Source organism: Microtus ochrogaster, chromosome 4, assembly GCF_000317375.1.
Source record: "Microtus ochrogaster isolate Prairie Vole_2 chromosome 4, MicOch1.0, whole genome shotgun sequence".
Lineage (NCBI taxonomy): Eukaryota > Metazoa > Chordata > Mammalia > Rodentia > Cricetidae > Microtus > Microtus ochrogaster.
In genome coordinates, this window is record NC_022011.1 from 76,318,278 (window position 1) to 76,345,491 (window position 27,214).

The window sequence follows — 27,214 nt, forward strand, 5'->3', positions numbered from 1 at the left end:
TGCACTTGTCTACTCTTGTGTGGATGCAAATGTGCACACACTTGTATACTCGTGTGTGGATGCAAATGTGCATCCACTTGTCTACTCGTGTGTGGATGCAAATGTGCATGCAGTTGTATATCCGATGTGTGGATGCCAGAGGACAACCTGTGTGTCACCCTCAGAAATGCCATGCACCTTTGAGGCAGTCTCTCATAGGCTGAGAGATCGCTGATGAGGGTAGACTGGTCAGTCAGTGAGCCTCAAGGAGCCATTTGTTTCTGCCTTCAGCACTAGTACCCCAAGAGTGTGCCCATGTTTGACATTTTCTATGTGGGTTCTGGGAATTGAGCTCATATCAACAGGCTTGTAGGGGTACCACTTTAACAACTGAGGCATCACCCCAGCCTTTTTCCTTTTTAAAATTAAGCCAAATCTTTTTGTCGTTTAGTTTTTCTCTTTGGATCCTTTGAGTCATTGGATTAGCCAGGCAAGCTATGTTTAGTACCTCTTTGGGTTTACTGCTCTTCAACTACTGGAGACAATTTTTGATATTACTGGACTTTGCAGGCGTAGCAAGACTCCGGCGAATGGACTCTTAGACCACACTCCTGGTTCTGTACTGTAATTCTGTCACTTATGGGTTGTGTGATATTGGATAATGTGCCCCCTATTGATTCAGTCTTCATCTATTAAAGGGGGGGGGGGGAATGGTAGAAAATTTGATCTCTCGTGATTGCTAGGAATAAATGAGTTAATTTATATTGTTTCTAAAAGCAGCTCTTTGGAGGAAAAATCACTTTATTAATGGTACGTATCATCAGCTCTGCCTATCAGTTTCCTTGTTATGTGTCAAGAATCCTCCCAAGCTAACTGCTCTCCTCTAAGCGAGCTCTCGATGTGCTGGGGCAGCTACTAACCCAGAGCTTCCAAAAAGCCTGGAGAATTAAAGTCCAGGGACACAAGCCTCTTGCCTGACGTGAGAGGAGTGGAGAGAAGGCAAGGGGCTGGAGGGCCCTGGCTCCGTTTCTCAAGGAAAGTAATGACTTTCTGCAGGAATTATGACAAACTGTCAAAAACACAGGAATCTGGTGATAGGAACATTGGAACCAAAGTCGCAGCTACTTTATTAGTATTGCCCACAAAAATCACCACTTTAAATTCCAAAAAGGAAAGGAGAAGCCACGACAGCAAACTGTGATGTGTCCATCAGTCATCTTGTAGAAGGATCTGCTGCTACAGCCTGAAATTAACTGTCAAAGTCTTGTGATGTTGCCTCCATTCCCAGCCCCCTCCAGGCGCCACATCTGTTCTCCTCTTGGGCAGTTTGCTCCTAAGTCCCCTTCCTAAGGCTTGGCTAGTTGCTGTGTGGAAATACTAAGCACACAATCAAAAAACCTGGCTGGTTTAGTAAAGAGGACAGATGATATGGCTTTATTTTTATTGAATTTGGACTGGAATTACTAGTTCCCTGATGTGTTCCAGCGGCAAGAACTGTTCTCAACCTGAGAGGTGTTTAAATCAGTGTTTATAACATTGTGCCATCACATTGAGCCCTGTCAAATGCCAGTTCTTTCTTTCACTCATTTTGTAAAGCACCTGTTTAGTGACTCTGAGTTTTTTGTTTGTCTTGCTTTATTTATTTTTCTAGATCAAGTAGCACATGGATTAGAAAGGGAGCTAACAGTTCTATTTGACTTAGAGATGAAGTAACCATTTATTCTGTGCTGTGTCCTCGTGGCAGGCTGCAGAAAATTGAATTAAGGCTTTCAGTGCGTCCCTTTGAACCCATCCTAGACTGTGCATCTCTTGATTTTTGAAATCTGGATCTCTCTCTGGACAGCTTTGGCTGTTCTGGAACTCACTCTGTAGACCAAGCTGGTGTTGAACTCACAGAGATCTGCCTGCCTCTGCCTCAAAAATTTTGGGATTAAATATATTCACTGCTACACTTCTAAATGTGGAAGTCACTGTTTCCTGCTTTAATACCCAGAGAATCCGAATCTCCCTGTTGTACAGCTCTGGTCATGAACGCAGTGCCTATGGACCATCCCAGTTGCTAAATAAGAAAAGCCATAGTGGGGCAAACATGGTGCTTTCCTGGTTGGGTAAAGTGCCTTTTATATTTGAGCATCATGTTGAACTGACAGAGAGGAAATGATGCTGAATCTGGGGTGGGCATCTGGGGACTCTGTAGAGTCACCCTCAGAGAGCCTGGCTGTGTCGTTTAGCCCTGCCAAAGCCACGGCATTATGGAAGAACCTCAGAAAAGCTCAGTGGCTAATGCTCTTGTTGCAGAGGCTGACGACCTGAGCTCATTTCCCAGAACCGGCAGGGGGAGGGAGAGAACCAAATACCCTAAGTTGTTCTCTGTGTTCCACATGCGTGCAGTGCTATGTATGCGCGCGCGCACACAGAGAGAGAGAGAGAGAGAGAGACAGACAGACAGACAGAGACATACACACACAGAGAGACAGAGAGAGAGAATTTAAAAGGATTTTTTTAAAAGAACCTTATTTTAAAGGTGCCAATACTTTGTCATTAAAAAACGACTGGTTATACATTGATTGCATTTGGTTTCACTGACAGCTTCTAAACCTTCAGCTTTCAAAATAAAATTATATTTTAAATGCCAAACGTGAAAAATCTCTCAATAATCTCCATAGTTCACCCTGATTTCTGCAAAATGATATGGAGCAAAACACTACCACAAAGATCATAAAAACGAAGGGTCCGTGAAATTCTCAGACAGTTTTCTGAGCCCTGAGACATATTAGTTCCTGTTCTCCACTTTTCCCTGATGTGGGGGAATTAGAGTGTGGCCAATATTTGGACCAGCTTCTATATCCAGTGAGCCCAGGATCCCCTAACTTCTCTTACCACTTTGCTGTATTGTAAAGTCCCATTGACTTCCAGTTCTCATAAAAATGTTTTTCCACTTTTTTCTAGTTCATTGAGAGCTTATTATACAGAACCCTTACATAACTTTATATCCATGTCAGAACAGATATTTAAATTTTAATTCCTATTGAAGCCTTGATGTGGAGTATATAATATTCATGAGTATATGTGCACTATAATTTATTAAAATAATCAGTTTAATATGCCATGTTGTCTCCAGAGCTATCTTTTCAGGAGCAGAAAAGGTAAGAGAGACCCAAGGAGATGACCCTCTTGATTAAAAAGCAAAGAACTCAAATGTGAGTACCTATTAGCAAAACAAACACACCCTTCTGCTAGTTAATACAAAATTTGACACTCAGTGCTTCTTTTTGTAGAACTCAATCACAGAATTTGATACCTAGATCATTTGATACCCTTGAACCATGTACTCAGGAGCTATTTATCACAGGAATAATATGAACCAGCCACATTCCATAGATCAGCCCTTTCCTAGAGGAGATGGCGAACCAGTGCAAGATACAGACGCTAACAGAAGTTAATACAGGCAATTAATACACAACCATATACATTTGGCTACCAAAGTTCACAAATTGGATCTATTTATTCTGATCAGGCAAAGGAAGGAGAGGTATGGTTTATAAATTTTCCTTCAGGAATTGATAGGTTTTCTAAACTAAACAGGATTTGGCATGTGATGGCAGTGTAGCGACAGTTTGGAAAGGGCTGGTTGGAAGATACATCACTGGAGACACCGAGCTAAGGTGTATGTGTGCATGCATGGAGCCAAAGATGAAAAGAAATATGGAGAGCTTGGTAAGTACTGTCAGCAGTTCGTTAAGGCTGACACCAATCTGCATAAAAGACTGATGTGAGTTCAGCCTGCAAGCTTAGAGTGTGGTGCACCAAGGGTCTTCAATGGCTTGCTTAGGTGAGCATTGAAGTGGAGGGACACAATCAACTTGAAGATAAGCAAGTCAGAGGCAGCTTTATGGGAAGACAGGCAGGGAGAGATCTCAGAGCAATGGTTTCTGTATGACTCCTGTATGAGTTTCGGTAGCCTCCTTTATCCCTTTACTGGCATATCCACAACTAGAAAATTCTAGGGAACTGTCTATTCCTTTCTCGGTAACTGTGATTATTTTTCTCTGGTATCATATCAAGGTTCTACAAAGGATAATTCATTACACTGGAATCAGAAATCCACAAACTTTTAATCAATCTTGTCTTTTGAATGTATCTTTTATACAATTATGCATCTTTATCTGATCATAAATGAAGTATTTAGAAGGTATCAGCACACTGTTATGCAAATCCTCCCAATTTTGATGAATTTCGTCATATGACACCCCAAAGCACATTCCTTAATGTTGCCCATGATCACATGAGAAAAGTCAGAGTGTATTGGGGGTTGTCATGTTCCCAGAGGCAGGTGAGAGCTCTCCCAAATTCCAGTTCCTCTTGGGAGCTCCAGTTTAACACTGACAAGTGCTGTCATTTGCTTTCTCTGAGTGACAAGCTTTTCTTTTATTCATTTTTAAGAATACATGCGGCAAATACCCAAGTCTGAGTATCACTATTTTCCCTTATTCATTCAAATGATCATGGTGTTTCATGACTACACACATCACACACACACACACACGCACACACACACACACGACAGAGGAGACAAACACAGAGACACAGAGATAAAGAAATGGAGAGACAGAAAGAGAAGAGCAGACTAGCTTGACTCTTGACTCCTATAATTGCCCTGGACTCTCAGAAACAACCAAGCAGCTCTAGAGTCCAGCAGAAATACTCTGGGTATTTCTTCCATTTCATCATATAAAATATTAAAACTGTGGCTTCTTTAGGGTTGAGATTTACTGTTTCATCAGAAGTTTCTTATGTGGTCTGACATTTTTTTTCTTACTGGCGGTATGTGGTATGATCAATGTAGTTGACTGCACGCCTGCTGAGATAGCCACTGAACCCCGGCAACTACTGCATGATCAGTGCAAATGCTAAACCATGACGAAGGCAAATGGGATCTTGGTGTGCTTATGAGACTAGCATGGACTTCACAGTCTTCCCTATAAAGCGTCCTAAAGAGTTCCTGCCATGTCTTTGGCAATAGTACTCAAGAAGGAAGCAGTCGGTGAAATAGGGAGAGGAGAGTCCACCTGCAGCCCTATGTGAGCAGGCAAGGAGGTGCCGATTGTAAATGGACTCCAGTCTTTCTGCTGGATGAGAACAGGTTGCTATCCTTTCTAGTCTCCACATCACCCGTCACTCTATAATAGGGAGAATTACAGCCAGGGCGGTGCATACTTTGTAGGCTTCATGTGACATCTGCATATGAAAATCCACCTAAACGGTGAGCACAGTGACCCAGAGAGAGAGCAGGCCACTCAGAAGGCAAGAAAACCCATGGGCAAATGCCTGTTCAAGGACATGGAAAACCAGTAGCTTTTGTAGCTGACTTGATGCCAAGAACAAAGTTTGGGAGCCGCACCTCATTCCCAGGTCTCTGGAGTAAGCCACAGCTGACAATAGCCCAGGAGAGCAGCAGAGGAGATTTGTAAGGCAGAATAATAAATTCTGATCGGCACCTACTGAGTTGGAGATGCCCGGGGGCCATCTGGTAGGTAATTAAAATGTGTGTCTAAGATGCAGAAAAGTTGTCTGAGCTGAGAAAATGTTGATTAAGGGGCAAAGACCTCACATAGCATCATTTAGGAGCAACACGAAGAGATGAAAAAGCAGATCTAACATGGCTGCCAGTCTTGAAGGCAGGGGGACATAGAGGGTACCAGGCAATGAGGCCAGAGTGGTTACCCAAACACAAGAAAAGAAGCTTGCAATATGTTAATTAGAGGTCATGTTTTGGATCCAACAATGAGCTGAAATGGCCATCTTAAGGAAAAATGAGAAAGGGGCCCAGAAAAACTAAGTGATATCTTCTGAAATGGTCGCATGCAAACACACGTTACTTCGAGACAAAAAAAAAAAAATCTGTATATTCTATTTTTTGTTGAATTCATTTTGGGGATATTTTTGTCCTATTGTATTGTATCTAGCTATTTTACTGTTGGATTTTCTTAAGACCTAAGTTGTATATAAATAACTACAGAAAAATTAATTTGGGCCCTTCAGTTTTGTTTCCCATGTTAGTGTGCTATGACTTTATCACAAGCTAATGAACGTATGTAAGACCAACCAGTATCATGGGCCTACACCCTGCTAGCTGTTAAGGGATCAGAGTCAGAGAAAAATCACACAGTAAACGGTCGGGACATGCTGAGGAACGTTCAGACTCTCAAGGCAAAACACACACCACCACTTGTGTGGTCCCTGGGTTCTCATCTTTACTAATTTTCCAGAAGAGACAGTTGGAAAATCTCATTGTTAGCTCTATAACCTGTTAATATTCTCTCTTCCCTTTTCTCTCTCTCTTCCTTTTTCCTTCCTCCTCCCTCTCTTCATCTCTGTGAGTGTCTTTTTCTTTTTTTATGATGCTGCATGCTACAGACAAAATCGATTAGTTGCAGTCTGTTACATCAGGAAGCTGCAAATTTACCCTCTTCAAGGATGGAAAGTTACTCTATGTCCCATAACTCAAAAGATCTTACTCCCCTCCCCGCCCCGTGCAAAAGAAATTCACAGTGTATTTCCATGTATTTGATGATGAATGAGTTAATATGAGGGCCTGGGCCCATTGCCAAAGGAAATGTGTGCTGTGCTCTTGGTATCCACAAAAGAGATGATTACAGGGAAGGCAGAGTCTAAAAGATAAGATGAACCAATTAAACATCTACTGCTAAAGAAAACTGTTTATTTTTGTGGTACTGAGGATCTTACCCTGTCCTTATGCATCCTAGGTAGCACTCTACCTAAGCTAGATCCTCCTCAACCTGAATAAAAGGTTTTACTTCTTTTGTGTGTATGTGTGTGAGTATGTGTGTGTGTGTGCATGTGTGTTTGTGTGAGTGAGTGTGCATGTGTGTGTGTATGTTTGTGCACGTGTGTTTGTGTGAGTGTGTGTGTGTGTGTGTGCGCGCGCGTCATGCCTGCTTGCTGGGGATTGCCTCTGGGGCTCACAGGTGGTAGACAAGCTAAACACGAGCTTGACCTCTGAATGATACCTACACCTACTCTTTCCAGCAGAACTCTCACTTAGGACGAATACCGTCCCATATTTACTGGAGTATTTCTGTTAGTACTATAAAGAAGAGCAGAATGGTTTGTTGAATATATAGATTGAGTATTTGGCACACTGTATTAATAACCACTAGATAGCCACAAGCTGGGGTTACATCATACTTTACATATTTCAAAAGAGCTTTGAAATTATAACTGACTGGGATGACATCCTAACCAGATGACTTTGGGATTAAATACTAGCAGTTAAGTGATTTCTACATATCAGATACGCCAATGCAATTTGTGCCTGTGACCTTATTTAGACACATTGCAAATTTATGGATGGGCTTGCCCTATTGATATTATTTATTCTTATTTTACATATCAATACATGTAAGTCCATGTCAGCTATACAACTTGTCTCAATTTCAGAGTTAGTAAGCTGAGCAGCCAATAGTCAAATCTGGACAGTTCAGACAAAAAAACTCATATTTCTAAGACAGTGAAATGACCAGATTTCTCACTCATATTTGCTGACGTGGAACTAAGATGGCAGCCATATTCCTTGGGAATGACTGTGTGTGGAATCTGCACTGGAAATAGATGGGTTCCACCTAAGAGGCTGAGAACGCTAACCCCACTTGTATAAGCAGGGAACACTGAAAACAGGAAAACATTGATGATAACCATTAGATACATATGTACCAGATGCATGATAAGATATAGTAGTCACATATGTAACCAACATGTTCACATATATGCAGGGAACTTCTGAGCTGTCTTAAATGGCATGCTAGCCCTAGGCTTGCTCTTCTTGGGCATGTGTCTTTCAGTGTCTAATCAAGGGCGTTGGCACCTCTATTAGTCTGAATAAACTCACCAAGAAAAGTGATTCTGTGGCAAAGGTACCAGGCCATTGTTGAATACCAAAGCAACCCTGACTTTCTTTTACTGATGCTCCCTCTCTGTCTACTGATAAGCACGTGACTTGTCAGCACATGATGCTATTCATTTATTTCCTGCTTAACAAGTGGATTTATTATTGTCTTTTTCTTCCACGGACTCATATCATGTGGGGAGAACTGGTCACAGGAAGAAAGCCCAAGTCCAACTCCATCTTGGCTATGATTACCTAGGAAATCATAATTAGCTCACAGAGGCTGATGTTGACTGTGACGCGTATAAGCCGAGGAGACAAGCGCCAACTAATGACAACAATTAAGCCAACCTTGTTCTACAGGCATCAGCCTTACTGGCTTTAATAGCTCTTGACATTTCTTCCTGAATGTTTGCAAACTGCAGTAGGTTTTCTGTGAGCCCCTGTGCGCACTCCACCCTGGATACCTCTTCTAAGCTCTTTTGCAATCAGTGCTTAAGGAAGTGAGAGGTGACCCCATCCTGGCCAACGTAATGTCAGGAAGGTTTGTCAGGGTGCAGTCTGTTAAAGCGTTTTATGCTGGTTAGAAAAGAAGTAAGAGAAAGGCGTGTTTTCTGCCTTGCACGCCCCCCCCACTTTTGATTTACATCAGAGTAGTATCCCTAACACTCGCTCAGCTTGCTTCCAAACACAGCGGATGCCACTCTGAGGGCAAAGCTGACACAGTGAGTGTGGCCGATCACAGAGACATGTTTACCCTTGGGCTCTTGATGGACGGCTCAGCTCTTGGACCCAAACAACCTCTGCACTGCTTGTTATGTCTAATAAACCTTTTTCCTGACTACAATCGTTCTAGACAGTTTCCCTAGTTAGCGGCTGCTGATACACCAAATAGACAAGTACTTGCTGGTCAGTTCAAAACCTTAGCCAGTCCAGAAGCCAGCTCCCATCAAATGCTAACCACACGTTCGAATGTCCTCTACCCAGAAGAAACAGGTGAGCGCTGGGTCTAATTACCAAATAAATATAATAAAATTCAAAACAAACACAATGCCAGGCAATTTATAAAATGCCCAACACAAAGGTCCCTCTTAAAAGAAAAAGAAATCGAGCTGGGCTAATTTCTCTCCCTGGCATTTGGCGTCATTCCATGCCCCAAGGCCATCCCTGCCAGGCCTCTTCCATTTGTTTATCCATTGGGAGAAACACACTAATGGGAGGGGGTGCCCCTTTCTGCTTCCTTTTTGCCGGAGCACAGCTGCCCTGGCCAGCAATAGAAAGTTCAGCTCGCGTTGCACAAACACAAAGTTATTCTAAAGGAGTAGGTTCAATACCTTTGAGAGACACAGCACCTCTGTTTGGAAAAGCTCCAGGCCCCTTCTGGGAGTTATCTCCTCTGTTCTTACAATATCCCTAGAAGGGATTCTGTGGTTTTTCCCCAGTAAGTCACTCCTCCACGAATCCTTGACAGATATGTCATTGCTGACTAACTCTGGTGTGCTTGACTTCAGCTCTCTCGCTCCATAGTCTGTGTGGAAAGACAACACAGTGGTGTTAGCTGGGCACACTGGGCACTCACAGTGCGGTGGGAACGCTGGCTCTGGGTCCTGACCTGGGGACTGGGTTTACCTATGGCTTTTGATCAGAAAAGCAGCTTGATGCAAAGCAGGCCCTTTGATCCTGTTAGACAACATGCCCTGGCATGCTGCAGGAAGCAGGGCCAGGAACTGCTGCCAGGATCCCAGGGCGGGGGTGGGGCTCTCTGCCCCAGCTGACCTGGTTCATTTGGTCTTTCTAGAGACGTGCTGGCTCATGGAGGCATCTGTCCTACCTGCTACTTTCTTGTCACCTCGCCCCTTGTACGTCTTCCCCTTGGCTTTTTTTCCCCTCCAATACCTCAAAAACCACAGCAGGAGCTAAGAGATTCTAATTCCTTGTGTAGCTTATCTTACTTTTCTCCCATTCTGAAAAGTGGTTTAATTGACTCATTAAGATATTAAGATAAGACAAACGTCATTCAATGGCTTCCGAAGGTAAATGGTAGACAAGCCTGTTAAACCAGAGTGCTATAATAACCTATCTGATCTCTCTCTCTCCCTCTCCTCTCCCTCTCCCTCTCCCTCTCCCTCTCCCCCCCCCTCATATCAATGACTTATCACAGGTTAACTCAATAAACGTGGTTTCCCAGAACAAGGTAGCTAGTCTAAACTCAGAAGCTGCTTCTTAAAACAATATGTGCTTTAATCCCCCTCCACAATGTTCACCAAATCAAGAAATCCTCATTTTCCGTTTTCTGGCAAAAAGTAGGTCCTTGTTTTAAAATTTCATAACACCTAATTAAAATTTCTGTCTTTAGATGAACTCTCTCCCAAGTCACCAATCTTTCGTCCTGTCCTGTCACCAGACACAGAATATTATTAAACCCTGTCAGGGGCACTCAGTGATTTACAGTCACTTTAGCAGAGATTGACAACGACCTTGTGACCAGGACTGCACCTAGCTCTCCAGCCTCTTCCTCTATGGTGGCAACAGCACAGCTCTCCCAGTCTCTGGGTATATAACATCGCATGTCACCAATCCAGATGTCACTTTCTTACATATAAGTGAAGATTGTATCCAGAAAATTGTTTTTTTAGAATAGGATTTTAAATTAGCATATGTGCGTATGTTCATATATAAGTATACACGTATGTGAATTTATGTAAAGTAGGTTTTCCACAAAAGCTGGAACTTTTTAATATATTAGCTTCACTAATAGTATCACAGATGTTATTTTTTTTTAACAATTTCCATGTGCTGTAGACCAGATCTGGAATATCCACCAAAGATGGATGTACAGAAAGCTTGGGCCTTGGCCCTGGGGCCATTGGACAGGGCCTACTAGGAGGAACTTAAGTTACTAGGGTCACAGCTAAGAAGGAGTTATTGGGACCCTGATCTTTCCTCTTCCTTTCTCTGTTTCTGGCCATCATGAGGTGAACCAGCGTTTGTTCCAAAATTTGAACACATTGAACTCTGCCATCACAGGCCCAAATTCACTAACAGGGACTTCAGAGACATGAGCCAAAACTACAAATGCGATCCCTTAAATCGGTTTTCTCAGGTATCATAGCCAAGTGTAGGAAGTGTGACAGGCAGCAGCTTACGTATCTGAACTTAGGCTTCACGCTGAAATTACGAGTACTCCAATAACCGCTAGTGTTTTCGACGTCCCAGAAACAATCCTGCTGAACATGGCTTCCCTCGCCTTTACAGCTCACAAGTAATTAGATTTTAAATACTCGGGCCTCTAGTTGGACATGTAATGACAACGACTTTAAATAACCAAGAAATCGATTTAGTCATATTGCCTAAGTATTTGTGAGGTCTTCCCTGGGGACAGGGCGGAGGGGGTGTGAGGTGAGGAGGAGAGGTGAGTCTCACCAACCTCCCAGCCCAGAAGGCTCTAACTCATCTGCGGTCTCTCTCCTTCCCACCCTTTCAAAGCTGTATTTACCAACAGGAGGAAATGTATCTGAGAGCTTAGGCTTCAAGTAGGAGGACGATTTTTCCAATTCCAAGTGCCCACTGGAGAGTGCAGGGATTTCTGGATGCAGCCTCCCGCTCCAATCTGCACTGTATCTTTTTCATTCTTTCTTTTTATAATTTAGTATTTTAAGACAGGGTCTTGTGTAACCCAGACTGTTTCACACTCACTTTGTAGCTGAATCTGACTGAGAACTCCAGGCCCCCCATCCCCCAACTTCTTAATGCTCTGGGACAATAAGCATGTGTAGCCACGCCTGTCTCTTTTTTACTTCTTGAGACAATGATCAGATTCAGATGGCTCTAAAGTCATTGTGTAGCCCAGGCTGGCCTTGGACTTGTGATCGGTCTCAGGCTCCCAAAGTATTTGGGTTGGAGTCAGGCCTGTACCACCAAGCCTGACTACATTGTATCCTAACGTGGCTTCCTCCTCACTTGCCTTTAGCCGTGAGCTGTGTTTTACAGACTGACTGTGATCTAACATTTGACACCTTAAAACAGTTCTGAACTGCAGTGTAAGAATGACTTAGGCTGATTTTTATTTTTGTGAAACATTTACTGTGTGCACATGTGCACAATACAAGAGGCGGCTGGCCACAAAGCCATGCACATGGGAAGTGAGGTCAGCAGGCTGGAGTTGGCATTCTTCCCCCGTGTGGACTGTGATTCAAATGCAGGAAGTCAGGCTCTGTGCCTTTTACCTGCTGACCCATATCTCCAGCGCCATGAAGCTACTTCACAAACATTTTATTGCATTTATTATCTTGTGGTTTCTGGTGGTTTGCCTACATGTATATCTGTGTGCTATGAGCGTGCTGTGTCATTAAGTCATTGTTCCAGTCCCTAGGCTACTTTTTAAAAAATAACTTTTTTAATTCCTGTTTTATTTAGAAAAGAATTTTGTACAATATATTTTGATCATATTCTTACCCCTTTCACCGCCTTCCATATCCTCTCCATCTCTCTATACACCCAACTTCATGTTCTCTCTCTCTCTCTCCTTTTTCCCCCTTTCTTTCCTTCCCTCCCTCCCCCTTCTCCCACCCCCATACAGATTTCCAGAGGTAAGTTGAGGTCAGGCAGGATCCGGGTATCTATTATTTTAAACAAATATTCTAGGTACATTTGACCTAGAAACACAGGCATCAAATTGAGAAGGGAAAGAGCAATGTCTGTGAGGAATCTGATATGCATTCATTATTTAATACAGGATAGAATCAGCTCAAATTAACCCAGCAGCTAAGAAAACAGGAATGGACCATGGATCTCAAGATTTTGATCTTTTTCGCCAAAACAGAAGCAATTCCTGAAATTTCTGTGTAAAAAGACAAACGTGCTCTAAGAACTAAACTGGAGAGATGAAAGTTTGCTTAGCATTGAGCCTAAGAAACAATTAAGTAGTATATTCGATGGGTATCCAAAGCTAATTTAGCAGATGTTCATCTAAGCTCTAATCAAGTCAGTCTGCTATTAGGGGAAAGGAATGCAGCCCAGTGAGTTTCATTTAGAAAGTGGTACAGTGGTTCCTACCCATCGCTCTCATGTGAACCCAGCCGCATGCTGAACTGAGAAAGCTTTCCTAAATGGTGAGCCTACCTTCAGCCCAATCTTATTAGAATTTCAGCACTCTAGACACTGTGGGGAGAGACCCCAAGACACAAATGAGGAAGTAGTAGTTCAAACAGCATGATGGGAATTTTACCCTGAAACTGGTCAATAGTACCAGCTGTAGAGCCCGAGACATATATACCATAAATTTATTTTTCTTAACCAATTCTTAATTTTACATTTGATGCCATTAACATCAAGAGGTATATTTTCTAGAAAGTTGAACTTTTAAAATTCCCTTCAGTGTAATTTGGCAACTTATTAAATTTTTATAATGTCCTAATTCCCAGAGTTCTGTGGTTAGGGACTCTATGACTGTGTTCTTACTTCTTACTTACGTATGTGAACAGGTATGTACAGAGAGTGACTGAAGTCTTGTGTGAATGTATGTGGTTTTTCATGGGCATGGCCATGTCGGGGACCCCAATGCCTCAGACCCATGAGAAATGGCAGTCTTCCTCTGGTCCATGTGCCAATGGCATCAGCGTGTGCACATGTCTACCTTAGTTTTCTCCCCCTGGTCTTTACAGCCTGAAGGCTGCTTCTCTACAGATTGCTGCTACCAAGATTAGCTAAAGCTGTCTCCTTGTTCAACTGTATACAAAAACTCCGCTTCCATGTATATCTGTATGTAACAGCCCCTCCTCCTTGTTCAATTGTATATAACCTTGCTTCTGTGTGTATCTCTATGTCATAGCTCCTCCTCCTTGTTCAGCTGCATATAGCAACCCTACATCCCTGTTTATCTACATGTAATAGCCCCTCCTCCTTGTTCAGCTGTAAATAGCAACCCTGCATCCCTGTTTATCTGTAATAACCCCCTCCTTGTTCAGCAGGGTATAACAACTTTGCGTCCATATTTATCTGCATGCAACAGCCCCTCCTCCTTGTTTAGCTTTATGCAATAACCCCACCTCCATGTTCAACTGTATAAAATAAACACACTGAGCTTCGGGGGTACAGCAGCTTCTCTATGTGAGAGCCCAGCCTACCTGATCCCAGCTTTTCTAGGGGACCATGTGCTTTTCCTTCCTTCATCCCCTCACCTCCTTAGTTAGTTCAGTCCCTGGAGTCCTGCAGAGTGTAGCAGTTCACCATGTAATCTTTAAAGGCAGGCTCTCCTAGTGAGCCCGGAGCTAAAAACAAATCAGCTAGACTGCCTGGCCACCTGCTGCTGGGAATCCACCTGTCTCTCTTCCTACCCCAGTGCTGGAGCCCTGGGGTGACACCCAAACTCTGCTGTGCCCAGCTTCTTACGTAGGCACCGGGACCCGAGCTGAGGTCCTCCTGCTTACACAGCAAGTCCTTTACCGACTAAGCTGTCTCTCAGGTCCCCTCCCAGGGCTTTAATATCTCTATTGTACTAGATCTTTGTGAGTTTACCATACTTCTGCCTCTTTGTTTTGTCCTTTCATTTGTGCCATTCATGCTGTCTTCTCTTCTTTCAACATATTGTATCTTCTCCTCTTGTGTTTACAACGTAACACTGCTTCAGAACCTACAGGTTCAAAATCGCCCTAACGCAATGGTCTGGAAAACCTTGCCCCCTGGGTACTTTGTACAGGAACTGACCAGGCTTAAAGCTGCTCACAGGACTCCTGAGCAGTGTTTGCATGAGGAAGGGACACACCTATTCTCCTTCTGTAACCAGGTAACGGCTCCATCTGCACCTGCTCAGCTGATTTTGAGCCTTGAGATGGTTATCATGAAGATGGCTTTAAAAGGCCAAGTGACCTCTCGAGATGACGTGAAGTGAACTACTGAGCAGTGCCTAGGCAGTCAGCCACACAGCTGGCCGCCGGTGTCCCTGCCATTCTCCTTGGAGCACACTTAACTCCCTTCATGGTGGTCTGTGGTCACTTAAAAGCTGAAGCTTCTTTTAGTCGTATAGAATTTTATTTCCTGCTTTGCTCCCAGCCTGCTGTAGTCAGGAGAGTCACAACTAAATGTACATCCTAAAAGAGCGGCTCATTAACCCATGAGTCCTAGCTTGTGGTATATCATGTACATATGCAAAAGACTCTCCCTGTCTTGACCTTTCTATTGAATGTGATCTAGAAACCAACAATAGCAAAAAAAAAAAAAAAAGACAACCCCCCCCCAAAAAAAAAAACAATAGCATTATCAACAAGAACAACAAACCCATCAGTTTATACCATGGGTTAAAAAATGATATATAATAATTAAAACTTAAATTCGTCTAAGTATTTCCTTTAGAAGCTTTATTTATTTTTGCTGGCAGTGGTGGCATAGGTCTTTAATCCTAGCACTTGGGAGGTGGAGGCAGATGAATCTCTGAGTTTGAGACCAACCTGGTCTACAGAACAAGCTCCAGGACAGCCAGTACTACACAGAGAAACTCTGTATTGAAAAACAAAAATTACTGATTCCTAAGCATGAATCTGCACTTCTTGAGAATAACCCATTTTTTCCTAGAGTATTATTCCTTAATTTTATACCAAAAGTAAATATCAAATATTGGATTTATCAGTAGAACAACTAGAGATTGGAAAGGCCCTTTCTGGCCACCTAGTTCCTCTCATCCAGCTGATAGCAGGGCATTTACGACATAGCATCAGAATCACCTAGAGAACTGCTTGTTAAAACGCAGCGCTCCCAGCCCCACCCCAAAGCTGCTGCAGCAGCTGAGCTGGGTGAGGCCTGTTCTGCATTGCTAGCATGCACGCAACTGGCGATGGCACTGTTGGGCAGAAATCACAGGTCCCATGACAGTGCTTCATTTATTGAATCGGCGGCACAAGAAAGGAGACAACGCAAGGAAAGGGAACCACGGTGTAAAAGCAGGGAAAAAAGAGGAACAAAGACCCCACAAACTCAGAATACAAATTTGGACAAGGGTACACACTGTTGCTTGGAGAAACGATCTCACAGAGCCCAGGCTTCTATCTAGTTCAGCTGAGGATGACCTTGAACGTTTGATTCTCCTGCCTCTTCCCCCCCGAGTTTTGGGGTTACAGGCATGCATCCACGCAGCCAGCGATACTTTGTTTGTATTGTTTAAAACGAGAAACACACACACAATATGTTCTATGCGTATACGTAATGTGTCTCTCGCTTTAATGACTTCTCCGAGAGGATAATCATAGTTTCCTCTGTCTCATTTATCTACTTAATGCCCCGCAGTGTGATTCCACCAAACCTGAAGCCTTGAAGTGATTGATGGCGGTGCTTCACCGAAGCCACCGAGCTCTCTGTCTCCCTGCCTCCAGCCTGATTGCCATACAGCCTATTTTAGTTCCACCAGCCAGAGTGATCTGGGGAGAACAGAAATTTAATCACATCGCTCTGCACAGAACCCTACAGCAGCTGCACAGAAAATGCAGGGAGCTCTCATGCTGCCTCCAAACCAGCTTCTGGCTGCCCTTCCTACCTGCAGGGATACAGGCTGTGTTTCCCTGAATGTGTCTCCCTTAGGAAGCTGAAAACCTGGGTACTCACTTCAATACTGACCAAAATGTGCCGCGTTAAAGAGAATCGCTCACCTCATCAATTCCCTCAGTTCCCACCCTCTCCAAAGGCTCTATCCCCTTAGCATGTGAGCCATACCTAATTTGTAATGCCAAATACTCCTTTTCTGCCCACTGAAGTGGCATGTATTTCCCCCCCCCCCAACCAAAAAAAAATAACTGGAATATTTGCTCTATTCGGGAAACCACTCAGTTCGCCATCCATCCCATGTTTTTGGAACAATGCAAATGGCACAAGCTGAGCGCTCAATGGATTTTATTTGAATCACTAAATATTTAAATTATTTTCCTCAAAAACATTTCATGGCTTTGCATTTAGAGTTAGTTTTAGGCAATTCACCCCCAGCTTTTGTAAGTATGCAGACATTTTATAACAACACCAGGGGGAAAAGGAAGTGTGCGCTGAGGTAGAGTTGGTTAAGTAAACAAGGCAGTTTGTCCATCCATCAGGGTGACAAAACAGGAAAAGGACGCATGACAATAACAAGGCCATTCCCTCCAGGTTCAGGATGCTCTCATTATGTAGTCCTATTCAATCCAGACAAAACACACATTACAACCCTGTGTACCCCAAAGATAAAACCATAGCCAGGCTAAGTTTACTAGATTCTCTTCACAATAAAGCAAGCTGAGGAGTGCACGCTTCCCACTGAGATCAATGAACTTCTATTTAGACAAATGACAAACTTCTCTGAAAGCCTTAGCCCATCTGCTTCACCAGTAAAAGTGATCTACTTTCCCTTCTCCCATAAGCTCCTTGAGTCTGGTTTGGGCCTTCTGATACGCTCATTCTGCTTGGTTCGAGTCCTGCCTTGGGGGGCATAGCACACTGAATCCAAATCAGAAGTCATCTGTGCCTTCCTCTGGCCTCTCAGAGGACACTCAGACTGTGTTTGGATTCCTACAGTGATTAAAAGGTCATCTCCTGTTTGCCTGTGAAGGTGTCTTTCTCAGGTGCTAACAGATTCCTTCAGGAGAAGGCTCAGTGATGTTTGCAGTAACCAGAAAACTGTTCAATAAATAAATACCCACTGAACACAATTGCCTAACTTGAATTCTGAAGATGTCGGTTTACTATAAATCCACTGATCACATAAAAAGACTCAGCACTGGAATTATGGTGCCAAATTTTAAAATAATAATATGCTGCTTCATGGCCTTAAATAAAACGTATCATCCATAAATATTATTTTGACTTTTCCTCCTTTTCGATTTTTGCATTAGCATCTAGAAAATGTAAAGGCGCATGTGTGGGCCTTGTTCTATTTCCACTGGCGAATGGCTGCCTTGTAAGAAACAGTCTCCTGCTTTATCACCCTCCTGCAAACCTCTATCCATCCCTTGTTCCCGGAGCATCACATAGAACATGCTAAGTGCACATGAAAAAAAGGCATTACTGCAGAAATCTCCTGTTCTGAGAAGTGTGAAAAAAGAGCGTCTTTCCCTCTAGATTGACAGTTTTCTCTTCCTTCCCATCAGTGTGTTGCTTTTGTCCTTAGGGCGTAAGATTTTTGTATGAAGAAATACTCAAGCGGACAAAATGACTTTGCCCTCAGCAGACATTCTGGGTGTGCGTGCAAGGGAGCAAAACCCACATTTAAATCTGAACACAGCAGAATTATGGGAAGCTTTCTGTGCTGAAATAAATTGGCCAAAAAAAGCAAACTATATATTCATACAAACAGCCAGTCCTCCATCATATACCCGCCCGTAACATCAGCCATATTGACAGCCTTGGGAGTTGCCCTTAGCTGTCTTTCCTCTACTGCTCCTGGTACTGTGTGCTTTAGGCAGCTTCTTTCCAGGCAAACACAGACTGTTTACTGACTGTAATCAAAGTGACAGCACACTGTTTTCACAACGAACTGCTGGGAGTCGATTGCCTTTTCTGCTTGGCAACCTGAGGAAACTTTGGATCTGGGATCTGGAGGTACAACTTGTTTGCGTCACTTTGAGACGGTGATGCCAACCACCCCACCACCATTCACCCGCCATTTTGAGGTTTGCGATATAAAAGAGGGGGGGTTTTCTCTACTCCCAAGTGGCAAGGCTTTGATCATTTCCTTCAGATCAGTGCAAGTGGTAAACCCTGCTTAGGAACAGGATGGTTTGAGAAGAATGGTTTGAGAAGTTGCGAATTGTGTGCTGTGGGATTCTTGATCAACCCAAGGCCACGCACATAAGGAGGCCTTCACTGACAAGAATGTCCTGACAGTACATGGTTCTCACATCCCAGGGCCAGATCACCTAGTGGTGGTACACAGAAGGCCAAGCAGAATGACAGAATAGATACCCCTGCCTCACGCCCCACCTCTGAGACAACATTTAAGGAGATCAATGCAGGGGTTGGGGGAGTCGAGAATATACATAGGCTATGATTCAAGCAACCTGTGTTCTAGACTGTTAGGCTATTCTCTGCTCTCACTTGCTAGTATATATACTGAGGACCCAAGAGCGCAGGTATTTAGTGTCTATAGCCAGATAGAAAGGAAGAGAGAGGACATTGACTTTAATTTGGATGGTCCCTTTTACCCAAGAAAACACTAGGTCTGTGTCCATCCCTTTTGCTATTAGAGCTGGCGAATACAGCATTAACTGGTATTCTCAACAGAGGTCACTGAACCCTGCTGTAAAACATTCTCCTGAGACAAGAGTGCTATCCTAGTAAAGGGTGTGTGTGTGGTGGTTTTGAGATGATTTTGGTGAACTGGGTAATTGCCAGGGTCCTCTTTATCTCTACTTAAATCTGCTTGTTGGTGAATAAATACTATGAAAGCCTTTTGGAAAACACAGTTTTGAATGCTTTCTAGATGTAGGCATTGACTATCTGCCAATGAAGATCCAATTCTGTAGAAATGATTTTTCATGAAATTATCTTATCAAATCCTCTTCGCAGGAACTCTATACAAATGCCAGTTTTTTTTTAAAAAAGAAAGCTTATAAAACATTAAGTCTACTTTTCAGTGAAATATTAATAATGACTTGGTTAAATCCCCTTAAAAGATGACCCTTTAACCCAAAGAAAGTGTAAAAACGGCATATCTCTGCAAGGATCGGAATTCAGGACCAAGAAAGTCTGCAACTTTTTTTTCTTGTCATGGAGCATAGCAGGGGCACGAAAATAGAGCAAAGAGACTCTGTGCGCTGGCCTGATTTAGGTGTGGATGATGCCACTTACTGCAGTGGGGAAGCCAGAGAAGAAGGGCTCCGCTTGGAAAGACGGGACAGATGCCAGTCTGTTCATCTTTGGCAGACAAAGAAGAGCCAACATGCCACCGGTAAGTGAGATTTTGTCTTAGATAGTAGCTACAATGGCAAAGTGCTCTCAGGAGAGCCAAGGACATGAGATGGTCTCTCTGTCTTCACCTTTCTAAAGACAAAGACTCCAGTGAGCAAGAAGCTGGTTGGAGCAGGCAGGAAGCCTAGGGAGAAACCTAAAAAGATCAGAAATGAAGAAAGGTGGGGTTTTTACCACGTGCCAGGTATCTCATAGAAGATGTGGGTGATTCAGAATTCCGACTGAATTCTGAATGGGACATTGCGGTCACTCGTTCTTCAAGTGCCCACCCTACTCCACATTTTAAAAATTCATGGGTTCTTTCTTAGAGCTATTTCAGATTTGTAGAAAATTGATTGGAAAGTGTGGAAAGTTCCCACATCAAGTGCCCCTTCTTGTTTCTTAAATATTTAGTGTTTAGGGTTTTTAATAAGAAAGAAATTGAGAAAATAATCAGTAATAATTCCTGTGTGCATAAAACTTCCCTGATTGCTTTCTTGTGTGATGTATTAGATTGATCTCATATTGTCTAACACCAGCATCATCACAGTACATTAAAGAAGTGCATATTTCAATGATTTAAGATAGCTTCGAGGTGCCAAGCAAAAATTGTGTCTTACAGGTGCATAAGAGGTTGTCCTGTTTCTTCTGGTGATATGCCTTGATTTTTCTATGTCAGTTTGCATAAATAGTCACATCCTGATTTGCATGCATTCTGCCACTTTCCATTGACTCCTGAACTTTCTTTTTCAAAATGTAGAAATGATATTGACTATAAAGTTGGAAGGCTCACCCCACCCAAATCAAATTTGTTCTTGTAGCTGACACCATGTTGGTAGAGGGGTATGGGTAAATGAACAACAAATTTACTTTCTATACTATACAACTAGTTTAAGTTGGTCCTTCTTTGGCCTTTCATTATTGTTAATACCTTACTGACTTATTACTTATAGTTTCACTCTAAATTACTCCCACTATATTATTTTGTGTGTAATAGAAAGAGACACCTTCTAAAGTCAGTAATCCTGTCCCAGCATGCAAATCCAAGTAGCGTGGAGTAGACTTCCATCATTAATCGGACTTTGAACACCGTGATAATGCATTACTTGTGCATCTCACAGAAACATCATCTACCTGTATCAAAATATAGATATTCTCAACCTAAGACTCAGCATACCTTTTGTTATATATCATCACATTACTAACTTGATTGGTAGAATGCTAGGGGCTGGTTATGTAGCCCCATTAAGTAGTAATGTTGAACAATGAGGACCCCAGTAGGAGAAAGACCAGGATGTAAACTGCTCTAGAGAGCGGAGAGTACTGTCCCCTTAGAAATGCCTGGGACAAACCAACAGAGAGAAGCACCTAAGGTGTTAACCTGGAAGTGTCTCTTTAAGGAGCTGCAAAGCTGACTCACCTGAAGAACGGAATGCCTTTTTAGAAAGGCATTGAATTATTAACCTACTTAGCGATTAGACCAACTTGCTCTCTTCTTGGAAACACCACTTTCTGAAAAAAAGAAATTTAACAACGTGGTTTGACTTTAACTTTTTGTTGTTCTACAGAACCTGACTTTCTTCTAAACCTTCCAAGAATTACAGTTTCAAAACCTTGGATGTCAAAGTGTCTCATTGGGAGCTGAATAGTTAAAATGTGGTCAATAGAGTCACTCCTTTCTGATTATTTAAGGCTTAATTCTCAAGGCAGAGATTCATAAAGACCAGAATAATGGGGCCAGAGAATCTGTGGTCAAGTGAGTTAAAGTTCCCTGATGTGTATACAACTGTCTATACAGCTACTTTGAAAACTATTCAACAACCAGCATTTAGGTTAGATCAACTAGCAAAGGTAAGGGTAAGAACTTGTCTATCTGAAATAAATATCAACTCATTTATTCCCATTATTTTCCTTATAGGAATGGATGTAAGTGCATTGTTTGGTTATTTCCTTAGTAATCTCTGCCTTTCTATAACACATGCCCAGTCATCAGCATGTCCAAATTGTCTTGAACGTCATTGCGTTCAGCTCTCTTTAAGTTCTCTCAAGCCACACATTTCTTCAGCTTTACTTAATTTTCCCTGCCTTCTTCTAGTTAAAATGATGTTAAAATCTGGCTGCATATTTCAAGCATGTTTACAGCGCTTTTAAACATACTTTGAAGCCTAGACTTGACCCCAGAAAATCCAACCAAATTGGCCAAAGGAGCAGGCAACCATTGCTCTTCCATCTGAAGTATTCACAGCTGGGGGCTGTGCTGACTAAGGCCCTGGCACCCAGCATGTTTCTGCATCTTTTTCCTTTAAGGTACTCCTTGCTGTTGCTGACATTTTAGCTAATGAGGTCTCACAAATCCATACCTTCTTTCTTTGCTTTTTCTTTCTTACTTTTCATTACCGGCTAGGTTCTCATCGTAAAGACATGAATTGTAACCCAGTATTACTTGGGCTGTGTGAGAGCACACAGAGTGATGGTGAAGTCTCCTTTTGTGTTTGCCTCCTATACTGATTTAATTTATATCAGTTTTTGGTATAAGCAGGTAGAGATTGGTGGGAGAGCCTAGTGCAGCCCTTGGAAGCTGATGGTACAGAAGAACACAAGAATTTCCTGGGCTGGAATGGGGCTAAGTGGCAGAGCACATACTTAGCATGAGGAAGACACTAGATTCAAGTTCTAGTAATACACACGCACATACATATATACATACACACACACACACATGAGGGATTTACCTTAACTAAATAGTTACTAACAAATTAATTAAGTAATTACTAATATTAAAGATACTTTTAGGACATTAGGACTATATATTATTCAGGATGTGTATAAATACTAGCAATGACTTTGTAAAATACACAGCTAAAAGGCTAGCACATTCCCTGTATTTAAAGCTTTAAAAGACACATCTCAATAGCTTTAGCACAGAGTAGAAACGGGTTTACTATAAGGCACCAACCAGCTCACCAGGAGCAGGATGTAAACAGCGTGGGAAGGATCAACAACAACCAAAGGGGAAAAGAGTGGCCATGACTCTCATGAAAGAGATATGGTGGTAGGAACGTCATTAGGAGAAGCAGAAACCCAGGAGGAGATGGAGCAACAGTGGGCAATGGGCTGGGGCTGCAGCTGCTCATAAGGAGTGTCAACACGGCGTGGCTTCTACATACAAGCCATTGTTTCTTCTCTCCCAGGTTTGTTTTGTCCCTGGCAAAAACCCTGGTTGGATTGCGGAAAGGGATGACACAGAAAACACTAGATTCTTCCAGTAGGTGTTTTCTGCTGACTGGGTTCTTTATCGTAAGATGATACCGATAAGGAGAGAGGAATTCTCTTTAAACTCTGGGATTTTCTGCTTTTCAGAGAAACCACTCAATCCAACGATTCCCTAACCAGAACATGGCACTCTCTCATTCTAGAGTGACTTGACAGGAACTTCCAGGCTCGCTAGTCTCAGAGTGATCATAGTGGACAGCTTCACTAATTCCTCAAACCCACTTTGTCTGTACAGACGTTTGAATTCCTTTCCTTTGGCTTCAGTTTCTAAGGTCATTCCCACCATGGTTTCCTAGAACACTTTGGAACATTGTAAGTTAGACAGAAGAAATTTCATAAAAGTAAATGTCACACACAGACATCGGGAAGTCCAAAGAAAACTAACAAACAAGTGACCAGTTCTCAGAGACTTAAGCCCACATCGTGTGCACCCTTGAACCTTTTGCAAGAACATGTCAGTCACAATGCCACTTAGGAGCAAGAATTGAGATTTAATTAATTACTTCAACTCCCGGAAAAGTGAAAGTACAAAATGTTCTACATAACTCAAGAATAGAGAATATTCTGACTACCAGGAGATTAAAAGTCCCTAAAGGGAACTTTTGGGCAGAAAACGGCCAAAGTTATTTAAAGAGTGACTTCCATCTTTGAATTCACCCACTGACTAAAACAATACTAAATCACTCTTTAATAATGTAGGCGCCATCATTTTTCTAACTCAGTTCCAGCATGGAGCTGGATCACATGAACGACTTCCTGTTTGCAATCCCCAAAAGGATGAAAGCCTAATTCAATTATTATAGAAATAAAAGAGACGTTTAAACTTTTTTTTTTTAACTTTGGCAGTCCTTGAAGATGCCCAGGTATAGTCACATCCATGCTGATCTGAACTCATTTGAATATTTTCTTTGTAAGTTTTCTTTAGTCATATATTTTGGACAGAATTTTCTTTCTATAAACTTCTTCAACTTCAAAAAGAGTGAAAGAGATAGGGACCTAAAATAAAAATCTATCAATAGTTGGCACATTGAAACTTAGGTGTCCAGTTGATTAGGTATTCATATCAAATTCTAGAGACTTCTACTGAGGTTAATTATATACTCAGATAAAAACTGAAACTTCAGAGACCCGGAGAACCAGAGCGGAGGTGACAGTTCATAGAACAAAGCACTTCTCTGCCTTGCAAGCAAGAGAACTTTTATTATTGCTGCACAGTTGACAAAGTGAAAATCAGGATTCTTTGGCCCTGACCTTGGTGGCTACAATGACCATTTGTTCCATCACGTTAAAGCACAACTGAAGAAAATGCGAACTTCACCCCAAAGTGAAACACATTGTTGAATAAAGGCGACCTATAAAAGTTGCCAGTCAGAGGTGCAAGACGCAGTAAAGGCCCTTCTGATGCTTCCCCTCCCCTAATTGCTGAACATGTTGCCAGGTAGGAATTCAGATGTCTTGGTGCATTCTGGTTGCCTGTGAAAAGCACCCACGGGATAACATGCAAATGAGGGTAAAGACAAACTCGAACTGAAGTTTATCAAACGGAATCTAAAAGCAGAAAAACAAATTGTTTTCTGATTTGCAGACTGAATAACATAGCCTATTATACAAGCGCAGGAATGAAGAATATCTCTTCAGATAACAAGTCAGACATTGCACAGAGCTAAGTTCACAAAGTTTCTATGCATGGAAGAGAAGAAGAAACAGCAATGCGCACAGCCACTCTGGGGAGGAAAGGCCACTATCTCATCAGATGATCATTTTGTTGGAAAAAAAAAATTACCTCATTACTTACTTGCAGTTACAGATGGTTTCAGATAAACTTCACCCTGGCAATTTAGAACTCACAGGAGCTAAGAAGAAGCCGGAGCCAAGAGACATGACTAGCAACAGCCAGTTCAGTGCGGGTCCTGCTGAGAAATCTTACCCTCCAGTTGCTAAGCCTCCCTGCTCTCGGCCATCGGCTCTGTGCTATCCTGAGTCCATTAAGTCATCCTGGCTGCCATGAAGATGGGGCTGACAGGGCAGTTACCGGAGTCAGTTTAAAGAGGCCCAGGGTGGTTGAAGGGAAGGATTAGGAAGCCTGGGGTGCTGAAAGGCCACCCCAGCTCTAGCTCCCAGAGATCCCCAGAGCACACAGCTGTCAGGAGTCTGAAGCTGCACTTAGGGAGTCTTTGGGGAGAAGGAGGGCCCTTGTAGCCTGTCAACAGTTTCATCAGGCACATTTTGCCTTCCCACCTTTCACTGTACCTTTAAGCCCAGAGAGTTCGTGACTCAGGACATTTCTGAGGTTTAGATGCTGTAATCGGCTTATCAAAGTAGCACAGAAATGACTTGTTTTTAAAACGTGATGTGTCATGAAACATAGGCTGCCTATGTGAATCCTGCCAGAGGTCCTTTGTCTGCAAAGCAAGCCCTATTCAGGTAAAATGAAATATAAAGTCCTTGGGTTTGATTTTGCTCAAAGGATAAAAGCAAGCAAGCAAACAAACAAACAAACACAACGCAGTCCATAATGACATCAAGGGACAGGAAGAACCATCTCCTAGGAGTTCTAGGAACTCTCCAGAAAGTCCCCGCAGTGTCACCACTAACTGACAATGCCCCGGATAACACATTTGTCCTGCTGATGATCAGCCCTGGCCCTCTTACAAGACGCCAGTTGCCACTATTAAGCTACAGAATTCCTTGTGGTTTCATCCTCCCTTCCTGAGGCAGTAGAAGGTATTTCATCACTGGCACTAATAATAGCAACGATACCTGTTCCTTTCTGTGGGCACTGGGCTGGCAGGTGACAAGAGGAAGAAGGAGAGGAGGCAATGACAGTCTAGCATCCGCATCAAGCCCTGAGCAGACCTTATTTCTTTTCTTGGGTTTTCTAAGTAGGCTCATCCTTGTCTTGTTGACAGTGTAACAGAAACTCCAGAAGTTTGCTTTCTTAGGAAACAGGGCAACTGTTTCTGCCTGCCAACCTCCTCACCACTTCTCTATCCGCTCCTTGGTGTTTCCACCAAAGAAGGAACTGGCCAAGGACCACGAAAATCTCTCCCCTTCTCTGTTTTTCTACCCTCATTCTTAGAGAACCATCATCAGACACAAGTTGGGAGAACCAGGGATGCCGCTCATATAGATCGCCCCAAATCACCAGGAAGAAGTCTGAATGAGTTAGATTTGGTCTTTGACTCCACTTCCCAACTGTGAGAGACAAGGAAAATGCACTTCTATAGTAGGTGGTGTCCATTTGGAGCCTACAAAGTCTTAGTTGGTGGAGCCTGAACCCTGCTCCCATTTCCAGCTCAGAGCTGAACGTACTTGAATCTAGTACATGGGGAAAAAAAATAATACGTGTCTGGATCTTAGAAATGAAATCACCACTGCATTTTTGTAAAGGATAAGATACTCTAATTTGTTTTAGATGGCATGGAATCAAAGCGTTTCCTTTCCAAAGACGTCCAAGAGCCTGTCTTGCAAGGTGAAGAGATGTGTGTACAAGGGCTTTTCACATTCGGGAATAGGAGAGGAAGTAAAAGACACGAGCGATGAAGAGAAGTGAGCAACTAAGCTAAATGAACAACTGAGGCACCACTGTGACTTTAGAAACTAAACAAAGCAAAGGTAACATTCAGGCTCCAAATATAAACATCCATTCATGAATATAACCCAGCCCAATCTACCAGCGCCCGCATTTCCAAAGAACAAAGTTACTCACATCCAGTCACCTGCAGAAAGGCATGGTGTGTATGGTACAATGCTTACATCTGAGCCAATTAACATTTCTTTCTGAAAACCCTTTCCAAGAGAACACTTTTCTTTATTTCCTATAGTCAGAGTTTCTCTGAAACACGCGAGACCAGGGCTTTTCTCTGAGGCAGACACTATTTTGAAATGGTTTAAGGGGGTGTATTATTGCCACTCAACATAAATTACTAAGTAAGATCCCTTGGTTTGTTCAGGTCCTGATGAGAAAAATATACTTCAGGTACCTCCAGGTCTGGTTCTTTAAGCCCTTTGTGTAGCATAGACCAAAGCCTGGGTTGAAATCACAGGTCTTTATTTCTCGCAGGGCACACACTGTTCAGAATGGATGGGTTGAAATATTTCCATGAAGATTCTCACGAGCACTAATGCCTTCATCTTTGTCCTCACAAGGGACATTGC

The 27,214-nt window shown here is 42.7% G+C and overlaps 1 protein-coding gene across 9 annotated transcripts in view; it reads right to left on the minus strand.

The window, feature by feature from the left end:
- Positions 1 to 27,214, minus strand: part of Scn3a (sodium voltage-gated channel alpha subunit 3) — a 106,267-nt gene that overhangs the window by 77,821 nt on the left and 1,232 nt on the right. The window contains exons 1-2 of one of the 9 annotated variants that reach the window (XM_026778808.1): positions 24,852 to 24,868; positions 9,220 to 9,413 (exon numbers count right to left, since the gene is read on the minus strand). The exons of 7 other annotated variants lie outside the window; for them this stretch is intronic. The gene's annotated coding sequence lies outside the window, so the exon portion shown is untranslated. Of the gene's footprint in view, positions 1 to 9,219; positions 9,414 to 24,851; positions 24,869 to 27,214 lie in introns of those variants that run through there. One more of the 9 variants, XM_013345917.2, reaches the window with a different exon arrangement.